This window comes from Capra hircus, chromosome 21 (assembly GCF_001704415.2).
Source record: "Capra hircus breed San Clemente chromosome 21, ASM170441v1, whole genome shotgun sequence".
Classification (NCBI taxonomy): domain Eukaryota; kingdom Metazoa; phylum Chordata; class Mammalia; order Artiodactyla; family Bovidae; genus Capra; species Capra hircus.
The window spans coordinates 52,561,848-52,577,533 of NC_030828.1; the positions used below are offsets into that span (position 1 = coordinate 52,561,848).

The window sequence follows — 15,686 nt, forward strand, 5'->3', positions numbered from 1 at the left end:
CCTGCATTTTAACTGGTTTAACTTTGAGAACTTTTAAGTGTGCCATTGCCACCTAACAGATATAGATTCTTTGTGCTAAATAATAGTTTTATTTTAAATGAAAGAAAATAAGATTAACCTTAATTTTTAATAAAGCTTAAGTTGTAGGAGCAACAAAGTTTTTAAAAGTTAACTTACTTAAAAGAAATGAATGAAATAAACAACTGATTTTAAGGGATTTTAAGACTGTGCAAAAAAGTGAGAAAAAATAAAAAACTTCATGCTCAGTATGTACAGAAAACATAAAATACTCCAGCACAGAACTAAACACTTGATGATCTGAGACAAATAATCAAATGGTGACACTTTTGTTTATTTTTCCCCTATTACTTGATTGTAATGGAAATTAATTGCAACAGTATTTCAATGTACACATTACTAAAGCTGAGGCAAAGCTAACATGTTGATAAATACATAAGTGTTTTCCCTCTATACCAGAAATAATTAATTCATCTATATACCTTAATAAAACCTTTGCTTATAAAAGGCTTTCAGTTCAGTTCAGTGTTTACTGCGAGTCAAATTTTCTTGAGGGGATAAAAAAAAAAAATATCTGTTTACTAAATATAACCAAGGTACAGAACTAAAAATTCCCAAACTGAATTTATTTTTACTGTTTAATAAAAGTGAAAACATGCTGATGCACTGTAACTTAGAGTGTTAGTGCACTTTATAGTGTTTCATTATGAATAGAATGTTTTCATTAAATTTTCTGAAGAATTTTTTGTTTAAATTATTAATCAGAACAAAGCCCTAAATTTGCTTTTTATTACTCTATTACTAGACTGTCTATACAATTCCTTTACTGTATATTGCATTTATAAAACCATTTTATGAAATCTGCATATTTCATAGTAGTAGTTTCATATCATTTGTAAAAGCAATGAAGCTGAACAGGTACCTCAGGGACTCAATTTCACGTCTTTTTAAAACTCTATCAATATATATATTAATAAACGTTCATTAAATGATAAAACAAAAGACTATCATATTTAATATTCCTAGACGGTCAAGAATCTGCATGCAATGTGGGAGACCTGGGTTCTATCTCTAGGTTGGAAAGATTCCCTAGAGAAGGAATAGCAACCCACTCTAGTACTCTTACTTAGAGAATTCCATGGACAGAGGAGCCTGGCAGGCTATATAGTCCATGGGATCGCAAAGAGTCAGAAATGACTGGGCAACTAAAAATAACTAAAACTTTCACTTTTCACTTAGAATAAGAAAAGGGTATCTCTATAATCATATTAACTTCATACATTTTTATATTTGGGGCCAATGTAATAAAGTATTAAGCAACGACTTAGACGTTATTGCTTTATGTATACAAAAAAAGCTGACAAAATATTTGTGTAAAAGTAGTAGAAAAAAGCAATTGCTTTACTTTGAAGATTGTGATGTCATTAAAAGTATATTGAAAAAATGTTGTTTACAAATGAAAAGCAAATTTAGTTTAAATAAATTTAAATTACTGAAGAATAAGGACAATGCTAATAAACAGAGAAACACTGGTTGCAGTAGTACTAGTTCCTTTAAATATATATATATATATGCACACACATATGTCTATTTCAGTATATACACACGCAGGGATAATGTATGATTGTATTAAATTATTAATGAGTATGAACGTCTATGTAAGCTGATTTTACTCTATAAGCCAAAAGTAAAGATATCACATTTATAGGTATCATTATCACTGTGATAAATTAGAGCTGAGATTAAAATTAATTCACACTGCAAGTTCAATCACTGTCAAACTTTTAATAAGGCATCATTAATTTACCACTAGAATAGCAAAAATGCTAAATGTATTAATATGTCCTTTAGACTGCCTTATTATTGATACCATAAAGAAAAGTTATCCTTGTCTTAGTTTACTTAATATTCTAGAAGTACACTGTCACTTGGTTTTTCTTTTACTTATTTTTTAATTGAAGGATAAGTGCTTTACAGAATGTTGTTGTTGTCTGTCAAACCTCAACATGAATCAGTGATAGGTAAGGGTTTTCACCTGGTTTTGAGTGAGCAGCTTATCACTTACATAAAGGAAAGGCAAATACTGAGAGAAGTCAGGAGACACAGCCAACAAAGGGTAAAGAATCAAGTCAGGAACCACACTGAGTGACTTAAAACTATAGAAGGAACTCCAGGAGTCACTGTAACAGACCATTCACATTTATCAACACAAGGGACAAAGAAGGTGGTGTTTTGGGTCAGTCTTCGGCTATTGATAGTTCTTGCTGCTGCTACTGCTAAGTCACTTCAGTCGTGTCCGACTCTGTGTGACCCCATAGACAGCAGCCCATCAGGCTCCCCCATCCCTGGGATTCTCCAGGCAAGAAGTCTGGAGTGGGAGGCCATTTCCTTCTCCAATGCATGAAAGTGAAAAGTGAAAGTGAAGTCGCTCAGTCGTGTCCAACTCTTTGTGAGCCCATGGAACACAGCCTACCCAGGCTCCTCCGTCCATGGGATTTTCCAGGCAAGCATACTGGAGTGGGGTGCCGTCACCTTAAAACAAGTTAAATCACTGGACATACAATCTGAATGTCTCAGTAAAGAACGGGTGCTTAGCTGTCAGGTTGGTGGGAATAGAGGTGGGGCATTACCAATGTCTTTGACAATAGTCTCATAGCAAACAGTATGACACACAGAAGCACAGTATTACACTTACATTTTGTCACAATGTCAGTACTGTTAATACAAATAATACAAATATTTAATATTTATTCTACAAATACATAAAAGGTTTCCTTTTTGCCCTAACTGCTTTAAAGCTTTTAAAATTTAAATTATAGCTATTTTACTATTATGTGTCTACATGTGGTATCTCTGTATATATTCAGCTTTGAGTCTGCAATATTTTTGAATATTTGGCTAAGGATCCTATTGTTCTAAAAACTTTCTCCAGCCATATTCACTTAAAACCTTGCTTCTGCCTATTTACTTTCCCCCATTCTTCTGGGGTCTCACTACTACATCTTTCCTCCAAGTCCCTTTTCAGCACTTTATGTAAGTTTTCTGTATTTGTTTCTCACTGTTCTAGTTTGGATATTTTCATAATCTTTCAACTCATTTAGCCTCTTTCTACCTTTGTCTAACATATTATTAAATCCTTCTACTGAGTTCTTCTATTATCATATTTTTTTATAAGTCAATTTATTTCTATAGTTTCCAGTTCTCAGCTGAAATTCTCTAACCACTCATTTTTTTAAACAAATAAAACACATAATTTAAAGTCTACCTAAATAAACTCATATCTGGTCTTAAAAGGATCTGCTCCTCTTGTCTCATTTTATACTCAAGTCTTTAGTGTACCTGGTTATTTTTTTCGGCTGCTGAACATTTTGTTTAAACGTATATGGTGTCAGTTTAAGACTGAATGATGCTATATGCTTTCCAAAGGTAGTGACAGCTTCTTTTGACCAGCAAGTTGTAAGTTAGATGCACTTATTAAATGACTGAATTGATTCAAAACTGAAGTTCAATAATGTGAGTTAGGTTACTGAATGGTTTACTATTAATTCTATGTTGTGTCCTTTTTCAACAGATCCTTAATTCTAATTTGTATTCCCCAAGTCCCCAGGTGATGACTGAAAAATATCTATTCAGACTTATAAAGGCCCTGTTTTCAAGCTACCAAATGACACAAGAAAAAAAGTCACATCATAAGTTGTGTTTAGCTCAGAGAACTCTTTACCCCTGGATCTTGACCCATCATATCCTCTATGTTTGTTGGTCTTCTGATAGCTTCCTACAGATCTTATTTTTAAATATTCTCCATTTTTCTTAGTTAACTCTTAGGAATTATAACCTGGTGGCTTAGACTGTAAATAATCTGCCTGCAATGAGAGAGACCTGGGTTCGATTCCTGCATCAGGAAGATCCCCTGGAGGAGGGCATGGCAATCCACTCCAGTATTCTTGCCTGGGGAATCTCATGGACAGAGGAGCCTGGCCGGCTATAATCCATGGGGTCGCACAGAGTCAGACGTGACTGAGTGACTGCTGCTAAGTCGCTTCAGTTCTGTCCGACTCTGTGCGGCCCCATAGAGGGCAGCCCACCAGTCTCCTCCGTCCCTGGGATTCTCCAGGCAACAACACTGGAGTGGGTTGCCATTTCCTTCTCCAATGCATGAAAGAGAAAAGTGAAAGTGAAGTCACTCAGTCGTGTCCGACTCTTAGCGACCCCATGGACTGCAGCCCACCAGGCTCCTCCGTCCATGGGATTTTCCAGGCAAGAATGACTAACAGGAATTAAACAGCAAAAACAAGCCCCAAACTGCTAGAAGTTAAACAGTTCTACCACTGACATAATGAATAGACTAGAATAACACTTCAGACCTCACATTTATATTCAAATATCTGACTTAAAATAAGTCATTTTTAAAAGTAAACAAATATTTAAAAATCTACGGAACTTAGTGAGTGAGCTAAGAAAAGTATACTCCTACCTGGTTTTGAGAGAGTAGCTCATTCCCTAGGTTGAAGGAAACACTGGTATGGAAGGACCGCACAGAGAGAAGGCAGGAGACAGTTAAGACTGTGAACTCAAGGTACCCTGCTGGGTGACTGGACTTCAGACTGCCGAAGTTTCAACAGGCCCGCCTGGCCAGTGGCTGTTCCTGGGCCTCCGCTTGCCACAGGGCTCTCAGGAGGAATGGCAGCCTGCTTGGCCTTCTGCGGCGGTGTGTGCTGACAGGGCACCTTTACAGGTCACGTTCTGCCGGCGGGTTGAGGGCAGCAGAGCCTCGCTCACGTGCGTGCACTGAAACACACGTTTCTACTAAAAACTGGAAAACACGTTTCTACTAAATGCTGCAGACCCAGCACAAGCGCTCCGCCATGCCCCTGGGCTACCCGGAGCCGCGACGTATGCTCGCGAGATCCGTGAACTGGACGCCTGATGAGAAGTGGGTGAGAGTCGGCGAGGCGCCCTTCAGAGAAAAGGCGAGAGGGCTGAAGGTGCGCTTGTATGCTTCTTTAGGTACTATTTTTAGATAATTTATACACTTCCATGAATGAGGGGTTTTATACTACCCAAGGTTTACGCGCAGCAACTCAATTTCAGAAAACCATTTTAAAGGGGTAATTTTTAGAAGCAAAAATATGTATATATAAGAAGGCGTTAATGCATTACATTGCCCTAACACTGTTAGGGCATTACATTGGAATGCCCCATAAATATTAAATTCTTAAATAGTGTGTCATTATAATACCTGTGTACTGTAATTTTTACAGTGGAATAATATGCAATAAAAATGATATTTACATGGACCTTTTAATGCCACCAGAACATTCTAAATATTTAATATTCATTGAGAAATTTAAAGGGCCTTTCCCAGTGACTCAGTGGCAAAGAAACTGCCTGCAGTGCGGTAGGGGCAGCAGATTAGGGTTCCAACACTGAATAGGGAAGATACCTTGGAGGAGATCATGACAGCCCACTCTAGTATTCTTGCTGGAAAAATTCCCATGGACAGAGGAGCCTGGTAGACTATGGTCCACGGGATCACAAAGAGTCCATCAGTATTGAAGTGACTCAGCACTGAACACACAGGTGAAAATTAGAATTTGTTAGGACAGTGAAGTATTAAAGATGTGCTTATTTATAGATATGCATATGTATAGATACACATATATGTTCAAAAAATTACATATTTCCATTCAATATTAATTTATCAAATACTTTAATATTTTCTTATTAATTTAAGACATTAAGAGAACATTTTATTTCCCAAATGACTCCAAAATGTGCTGTGGGACTTTCACTGGAAATGTAAATGTCTAAATTGTTTTCTATACAAGTAACAATCAATAATTTAACAACTAATAAATGAAGTGATCTATATTTAAATAATAGGAAGCAGACAAGTATTGTTTCAATACTTTATTCCAATTTTATTTTCAATGGTTTTATTTTAGAAATCCATTTTAAATGTTAAACATCATCAGAACTGCAAAATTTATAGTCTTACATTCAAGTTGCTACTTCAGCTCTTCAGTGATGAGTTGTTCCTCAAAGATACATAGACACACACATATATAATTTTTGAGATGATCACTAAACTATTTCTTCAATTGTTACATGACAGTTCCTTCTTAAAAACAAATAAAGCACCATTTCCATTTCTTTCTGTTCTGAACAGGTGAAGATGACAGTGATATCAATAAAGAGAATTGTAAGGTCAGGATGAAGAACATTCCCAGTTCAGATCTTAATTTCAGGAACAATTTGCCATGACATCTGTGTAGTCTCTTCATGGAACTTTAGCAAATCTGACAGCTAATTAATTATAAAGCAAGATTAGAGACTGGACAGAAGTGCTGGCAGAGGAGAATTCATCTTTTGTGTCAACATGTTTCAGTATATTCATTTTCTTAGGCCTGAAACACATTCGCCTAGTAAATCATTGTTTATCTTTAAGCTCAAAAAGGAAGTCAAACATGGCATGAACAATTATCAAGATATTCTCAGAGAAATGGATTCCCAAAAAAGAAACATGAAAGTAAATTAGAACTATGGTGACATCTGAGATTTCCCTGTTTTTTGTTTAAATTGTATGCGATGTCTAAAATCACTTTATTTTAAAATCTCAGACAGAAATAGAAAGCTATCACCAGAAACAAAGTGTATATAAAATGATCATGAATTTAATATAGCTATTATATATATACAAAATTGTAGATTATGAATTAAGAATGCAGAGTTCAAGGTAACATAAGTTAAATAGGAAAACTCGGCCAATTAAAAAATTAATATTATCCATCCTTAGTAATTCAGAAATGTTATTTGACCTAGTTAAAACTCCTATTTTATACAACCCTGGATAAAGTAAAACCAAACAAAAGCTTGTTACCTTCAATCAAGTATTTCCAGCATTATATTCTGTAAAAATAAATGCACATTTTATAATTTATTGTGGTGAACAGTATAAGTGTTTAGAAATAGTGAATCAGTATGTTGTATAATAGGAATTAACATAGTGTGTAGGCCAGTAATACTTCACAAACAAGCTCATAGAAAAAGAGATCAGATTTGTGACTACTAGAGAAGAGAGCAGGAGAATTAGATGAAGGTGGTCAAAAGGTCCAAAATTCCACTTATAAGTACTGGGGGTGCAATGTGCAGCATTATTAATATGATTAATACTGCTGTATGTTATGAAACTTACTAAGAGAGTAAGTTCTAAGAGTCTCATCACAGGGAAAATTTTTATTTTACTTCATTAATAGTGTGTCTTCTGAAATGATGGGTCTTCACTATTGTAATCATTTCATGATAAATGTAAGTCAAATCATTATATCATATGCTTTAAACTTATACAGCACTATATGTCCATTATATCTCCATAAACCTAGAAATAAAACAAAATTGAAATAAATGAAGAAACTTTTGGTTTCTAGTCTGATATGTAGCAAACTTGGAATTTGCCACTGTATCTTAACAAGTAAAAACCAATACAAACTAAAAAAAAAAAAAAAAAAAAAAAAACCTCTTCTTAGATCTTGGAATAGAGTTATATCATAGTACAATTAGCTGCCTCCAAATTTGGAGAAGCAAACAGAATCCAACTTACTGGAGCAGAAACTTACAGCAGGAACCACTGCTGCGTAGAAAAAAATCTAATCTTTAATTAATGAATTGCCAGACGTTCAATTGCAAAAGCCTAAAAATCAAAAAATAGACATTTCTCCAAAGAAGACATACGGATGGCTAACAAACACATGAAAAGATGCTCAACATCACTCATTATCAGAGAAATGCAAATCAATGAGGTACCATTTCAGGCCAGTCAGAATGGCTGCGATCCAAAAGTCTACAAGCCATAAATGCTGGAGAGGGTGTGGAGAAAAGGGAACCCTCTTACACTATTGGTGGGAATACAAAATAGTACAGCCACTACGGAGAACAGTGTGGCGATTCCTTAAAAAACTGGAAATTGAACTGCCTTATGACCCAGCAATCCCACTTCTGGGCATACACACCAAGGAAACCAGAATTGAAAGAGACACGTGTACCCCAATGTTCATCACAGCACTGTTTATAATAGCCAGGACATGGAAGCAACCTAGATGTCCCTCAGCAGATGAATGGATAAGAAAGCTGTGGTACATATACACAATGGAGTATTACTGAGCCATTGAAAAGAATACATTTGAATCAGTTCTAATGAGTTGGATGAAACTGGAGCCGATTATACAGAGTGAAATAAGCCAGAAAGAAAAACATCAATACAGTATACTAACACATATATATGGAATTTAGAAAGATGGTGATGATAACCCTGTATGTGAGACAGCAAAAGAGACACAGAAGTAAAGAACAGACTTTTGGACTCTGTGGGAGAGGGAGAGGGTGGGATGATTTGGCAGAATGGCATTGAAACATGTATACTATCATGTAAGAAACGAATCGCTAGTCTAGGCTCGATACAGGATACAAGATGCTTGGGGCTGGTGCACTGGGATGACCCAGAGAGATGATATGGGGAGGGAGGTGGAAGGGGGGTTCAGGGTTGGGAACTCATGTACACCTGTGGCGGATTCATGTCAATGTATGGTAAAACCAATACAGTATTGGAAAGTAAAAAAAAAAAAAAAATGGCTAGAGAACCCAGTCATAGGAGGACTCCACACCTTTCTGACTTTAAACAGCAGGGATTTGGCCAAGTTGTAAATGAATATCATATTTTTTTTTCTTTTACTTCTATGAGGAGGAGGGGTATATGAAACATTCTGATTATGTCAGGGCACTCTGTTCTTCATAAGGTCTGGACTCAGGAGAAACAGTTTATCCAGGATCCAAACTGATGTGATTTAATCGGAGTCTAATCAACCTGGGAAAAGAGAAAGACCCCTCTGGAAGTCTTTCGCCTTCCAGATAAAGGAAAGAAATGCCCAACTTCAGTGCATTCTGACCATCCTGCCCCACCTAGATAAGTATGGACTGAAAAGCACTTTTGAAGTTCACGTAGAAAGGCACAGTCTTATTAAAAGACCTCAGCATAGAACTCTCTAGAACACATCATCTCTTCCAACAGCTTACCACTGCACTGTTCAAGATGTATTTATGGCACCTTTTCCTATTATATCATGTCCATTTATTAAGAAAAAATACATGCCAAAAGAAAATAATAGTTTTGAGAGACAAAGCAAGTGTCAGAACCACTGTCAGTCTGACAGAAATATTGGTATTATCAGACTAGAAATTTGAAACAGCTGTACTAAGAACTATAATGGATAAAGTACACAGCACAAAAGAACATATTGGAAATCTAAATAGAGAAATGTAACTTCTAAGAGAATCAAAAAGAAACACCAGTGATCAAAAGCATTATAACAAATGAAGAATACTTTTAAAGGACTTATAAAAAGTTAGTTGGATAGGCTGAGAAAATTTTATTGAACTCAGGATAGCTAAGTATAAACTGTCAAAAGTGAAAAACAAAGAAAAAGTAATCAATAGTACACCAAAATAATGAGACAACTTTGAAATGTGTAACATGTATAATGAGAATACCAAAGGAGAAGAAATAGAGAAAATAACAGAAGAAATATGAGAAGCAATAATGATAGAGAATACTAACATTAATGTCAGAAATAAAGCTATATATTCAGGAAGCTCAAGAACACTATCAGGATAAATACCAAAATATTAATAATCCTTATTATTTTCAAACTGCTGAATATCAAAGATTAAGAAAAATCATGAACAAAGGCAGAGAGAAAAAAATCTGTCACATAAAGGAACAAAAGATAAGAATTATATCTGACTAATCTATGCAAACATGAAGATAGTAAAGTGAAATATTGAAAATGTTGAAAGACAAAATCCAACAACCAATAATCTTATACCATGTGAAACTATCCTTCAAAAGGGAAGAAAAAAAAAAATTTGTGACAGGTATAAATAGAAAATGTGTTGCCAAGAGATCTACCCTGCAAGAAATGTTAAAAGTTCTTTAGAGAGAATGAAAATTACATAGGCCAGAAATTCAGATCTAAAGATGGAAGAGCATTAGAAAATAAATAAGAAAAGGTAAAATATTTTGTTCTTACTCTAATGAATAGCAGTTTGAGCAAAATAGTACTTGCAGTGATGTATTTGATTATGTATGTTTTATAAATATATCTGAAAATTTATATAATATATTCCTTTGTTGGTATCATAAGGTGCTCACACTCCTTCTGAAACAGTGTAGAGTTATATGAAAGTCAATTTAGATTAGTTGTAACTAAATATACTTCAAACTCTAGGGCAACCATTAAAAAATGTAAAAACCAAGATATACAACTGATATACCAAGGATGGAGAAAAAACTGAAGCATATAAAAATGCTTAATTAAAATCACTAAAGGAAGAAAAGAGCTGAAGGAAAAATAAGAGCAAGGAAAAGCAGTGATGAATAAAAACAACAAGTATGGTAGATATTTGCCCTACTATATTAGTAATTACTTTAAACATCAATGTTCTAAATCCACCAGTTAAGAGACAGAGCTTGTTAGTGTGGGTTGAAAAATCTGGGTATATGTTGTCTACAGGAAACTCAAGTTAAATGTAAAGACAGGTATAAATTTAAAGTTATAGAGAAAGATATAATGTATTAACAAGAAACAAAAGAAAATAAGATTAGGTTACTTCATATTAGATTTCAAAGTAAGGAGAGATTTTAGGGATAAAGAAAGGCATTACATTAATGGTAAAATTCTCCAAGAAGACATAATAATCTTTAACATGCATGCCATTTGCAATGAAGTGTCAAAATGTATGAGGTAAAAACTGATAGACCAGTGAGAGAAATAGATGAATCCACTATTAGAGCTGGAGGTTTTAACACCTTCCTGTCAGAAATTAACAAATTGAACAGGAAGAAAATCAATAAGGAAGGACGTAATTGAACTTAACCGTATTGATCAAATGAATGTGACTGACATCTGTAGATTCCTTTATTCAACAAAAGCAAGATATGTATTCTTCTTAAGCTTACCTGCAACATTCACCAAGAAAGATCAAATTGTTGATCATAAATACGTCTTAACAAATTTGAAACAGTAGGAATTACGCAATATCTGTTCTCAGATCACAGTGGTACTCAATAATAGATAGCTGGAAAATCACCAAATACCTGGAGATTAAACAGCACAGTTCTGAAAGACACATGGGTTAAAAAAGAAATCCTCAGAAATATTAAAATATTTTGAATGAAGAAAAATGAAAACACAGCCTATCAAAAGGTGTGAGATACAATGAAAGTGGTACTTACAGGGAAATTTCTAGTATTGAAAATGTAAATTAGAAAAGATATTAATAGATCTAAAATCAATCATCTAAGCTTCCATCTAAGAGATGAAGAAGTGCATTTAAATCACTTTAGAAGAAAGCAGAAGAAAGGAAATAGTAAAAGAAAATAGAACAGAGATAAAAGGAACAAAATAAGAAATCAATAGAAAAAAATCAATGAAATAAAAAAGTTATTTGAAAATATCAACAAATTAGTAAGTCTCTAGCCAGGCTAACTAAGAACAAAAGATGACAAAAATGACTCATATCGGAAATCAAACAGGGAACATTACTGCTGGTCCTATGGAGCTAAAGTGATAATAAAGGAATACTGAGAACAACTCTGGGCCTATAATTTTGGCAACCAAGATGATACAAACCAGTTTCTCAATAGCACAATCAAATAAACTTGCTTAAGAAGTAAAAAATCTGAATAGACCTGTATCTATTAAAATAATACCCCAATTATAACATTCCAAAACAGCAAACACCAGTCCAAGATGATTTCACTGAGTACAGAAGTAGTAAAGAAATTGTGCCAATTGTCTACAGTCTCCTTAGGGAATAGAATCAGAGGGAATGTTTCCTAACTCATTCTGTAGGCCAGTATTAACCCTAACACCAAAACCAGACAAAGACATTACAAGGAAAGAAACTACAGAACAATATCTTTCTTGAACAGATGTAAAAATCCTCAACAAAATATTCTCAAATCAAATTCAAAATACATATGAGATTTATTCAACATGATTAACTCAGATTTATCCCACATTTGCAAGGCATTTTCAAAATTCAAAAACCAATTAATGTAATGCATCATATCAACATGATAAATAAGAAAAAAAGAAACATGATCATATCAGTAGATTCTGAAAGAGCACTTTTCAAAATTCAACATGTACCCATAATAAAAACTTTCAGCAAACTAGAGATGAAGAGGAAGTCCCCTAACTTGATGAAGTACATAGACAGTAAACCCACAGCTAATGTAATACTTCATGGTGAGAAACTTGAAGTTTCCCACCACAATTAAGAACAGGGCAAATATGTCCTTCTCACTACATTTTGTTCCATCATACTGAAGTCTTAGCTAAGACAGGAAAAATAAATTAAAAGGTATACACACTGGGAAGGAATAAATAAAACTGCTACTGTTAACAAATGGTAGTCTATGTAGAAAAATCCAAAGTAACACGCATATACACACAAGAACTACTTGGAACTAATAACTGATTATAGTTAGGTTGAAGTATACAAGGTTGATATGCAGAAGTCAATGGCCTTTCCATATATCAGCAGTGATCAAGGGAGATTTGAAATTAAAAACACAAAACCGTATACATGAACAAGTAAAAATGAAATAATTGGGTGAAAACCTTGTGTAAAATACATAATCTATAAAAAGAAAAACAAAAAACTCTGATAAAGCAAATCAATTTCTAAATAAATGGAGAGATATTTCATGTTCTAGGGATAAGAAGATTCAGTATTATAATGTGTCAGTTATTTGCACTCTGATCTATAGATTCAAAGCCATATCAATCAAAAAAATCTGTAGATCAGATTAAAATTATAAAATTTATGTTGAGGAAGAAAAGATCCAAAATAGCTAACACAGATTAGGAAAAGGATAAAGTGAGATGATTGGCATTATCCAACTTCATGACTTCTCATAAAGCTACAGTACTCAAGACAGGGTGTTTTGCCAAAAGAACAGAGAGATGAATGGAACAGCAGAACATAACAGAAGTGCAGCATTCATTTCAGGTCAGTTCAGTCGGTCAGTAGTGTCCGACTCTTTGTGACCCCATGAACTGCAGCACGCCAGGCCTCCCTGTCCATCACCAACTCCCAGAGTTTACCCAAACTCATGTCCATTGAGTCAGTGATGCCATCTAACCATCTCATCCTCTGTCATCCCCTTCTCCTCCTGCCTTCAATCTTTCCCAACATCAGGGTCTTTCAAATGAGTCAGCTCTTTGCATCAGGTGGCCAAAATATTGAAGATTCAGCTTCAACATCAGTCCTTCCAATGAACACCTGGCATGTGTTGTTAGCATAATATAAATTAAAACAATGAGCTACCACTGTGATTCTATTAAAATGGCCAAAATCAGATACAAATACAATACCCAATACTTGTGAGGATAGGGAGCAACGGAAACTCTAGTTCAACACTAAAGTTATGTAAAATGGTGCCACTTTAGAAGACAGTTTGGCAGTTTCTTATGAAATTAAATATACTCTTATCATATGATCCAGCTATGCATTCCTTGGTATTTTCCAAAGGAGTTGAAGGCTTAGGTCTAAACAATAACCTGTTCATGGATATTAATAGCAACTTTATTCATAATTACATAAGCTTAGACACAACTAAAATGCCTTTCAGTAGGAAAATAGATAAGTAAACTGTGGTGCATCCTTGCAATAGAATATTATTCAGTGCTAAAAAATGCTATCATTTTAGAAAGTCAACTATGGAAAAAAACATGGAGAAAACTAAAATGCATATTTCCAAGAGGAAAAAAAAGTCAACCTGAAAATGCTGCATACTGTATTATTCCAGTTATATGACATTCTAGAAAGGGTAAAACCATGGAGACGATAAATAAGATTAGTGATTTCCAGGAATTAGGGAGAGTGAGGGATGAATAATTAGAGTGAGAAAAATTTTAGGGCAGTGAAACCATTCTATATGATACATGTCATTATGAAGTTCTTTTCAAATCCATAGAATGTGCAGTAATAAAAGGGCAGCATAATGTTATCTGTGGATTTGGGGTGATAATGAGGTGTCAGTGTAGGTTCATCAATAATAACAAAACTACCACTCTGGTGGGAGTCACTGATAATGGGAAATTCTATACATGTGTGGGTCATGAGGTTTATGGGAAATCCCTGTCTGTACCTTCTACTCAATTTTGTTGTGAATCTAAAAATGCTAAGAAAAGAAAGTATGTTCTTTGATAAATAAATATCTTGACTCATATCCAGTATAGCTCATTATAGAGCAAATAGTTAAAACAGCACTAGCCCAAACCCAGTCAGTTCTACATCATAGTGACTATTTTCTGTGAGACAGCAGTGTTTCATGTTTAAAATAACATGTTCTCTAGAATCAGAGAGACTTGGGATATAAATTTTGACCTTGTGACCAATGGCCTGTCTCCTTCCATATGTAAGGAGAATATCTATCCTAGAGATTATAAGAATATAAATGTACAGTGTCTGCCATTTAGCAAACTCTGAAAAGCATTACTTTGCACTTACTTTGAATCAGCAGATAATTTGTCTTCTCTACTGGAAATATTAGCCAACAGATTGCAAATATATGAGCCTCTTCTTACTTACTCTAGTTAATACAATTAGGAATGTTATATATCTACAGCTATTAATGCCATAGCATTTAGAAAAGAAAGTATTTTTTGTGGTTTCCAAATCTAAAAATTTTAACATGAATTTTAAAATTTTATGAAGTATGCAATTTTGTGGCCCAGGGGTTATTATTCTTACAGAGTTTAAAAAAAAAAAAGATAGCCATGGTAACATATTGAGTCTAGTCCTCTTTATGGAATTATGTCTGAATGTTTGTTGTTTTGAATTCATGTCTATATATCCTCCCCTCTCTTCATTTTACTGAAGTTCACTGTCAATTTGGGTTGCTATTTGTAATGAAACACACCCTTTAGAGCTAAACTAAATATATAAGTTCAGCTCTTTAGAGCTGAACTAAATATATAATTTTGACTTCCCTGGTGCCTCAGACGGTAAAGTGTCTGCCTACAATGCAGGAGACCGGGGTTCGATCCCTGGGTTGGGAAGATCTCCTGGAGAAGGAAATGGCAATCCACTCCAGTACTCTTGCCTGGAAAATTCCATGGACAGAGGAGCCTGGTAGGCTACAGTCCATGGGGTCGCAGAGTCGGACACGACTGAGCGACTTCAATGTCAATGTTGTAATGAAACACACCCTTTAGAGCTGAACTAAATACATAATTTAGGCTAGCCACGTGTTCTCTCTGGGACTCATCAATATTAAATATTAAAATAAAGTGAGACTAGACTCTGAGTTACATCATGTACTTGGAATTAGTTATTCTATGTGTATTTACTGTTTCTTTGTCAACTTTGTTCCTAATTTACACCTTTAAAAACTTCATATCTGAGTGTAATCAATTATGAACATATTCGCACAGAATGAAAGGAAATGGAAAGCATCTAAATCAAGGATATGGTAGCAGCTGGCTTACTTGGAAGGTAACCCAAGGAGCAGAACTGAGGAAGTGGTGAAAAGTAAGAGAGAAGGGATAAAAGTTAGAAAAAAAAAAAAAAAAGTTTGTTGAGCTGGTCATAACTATAGAAAA

At 34.6% G+C, this 15,686-nt stretch overlaps 1 pseudogene; it reads left to right on the forward strand.

The window, feature by feature from the left end:
* LOC108638479 overlaps positions 4,884-15,686 on the forward strand; it is an 85,284-nt pseudogene continuing 74,481 nt past the window's right edge.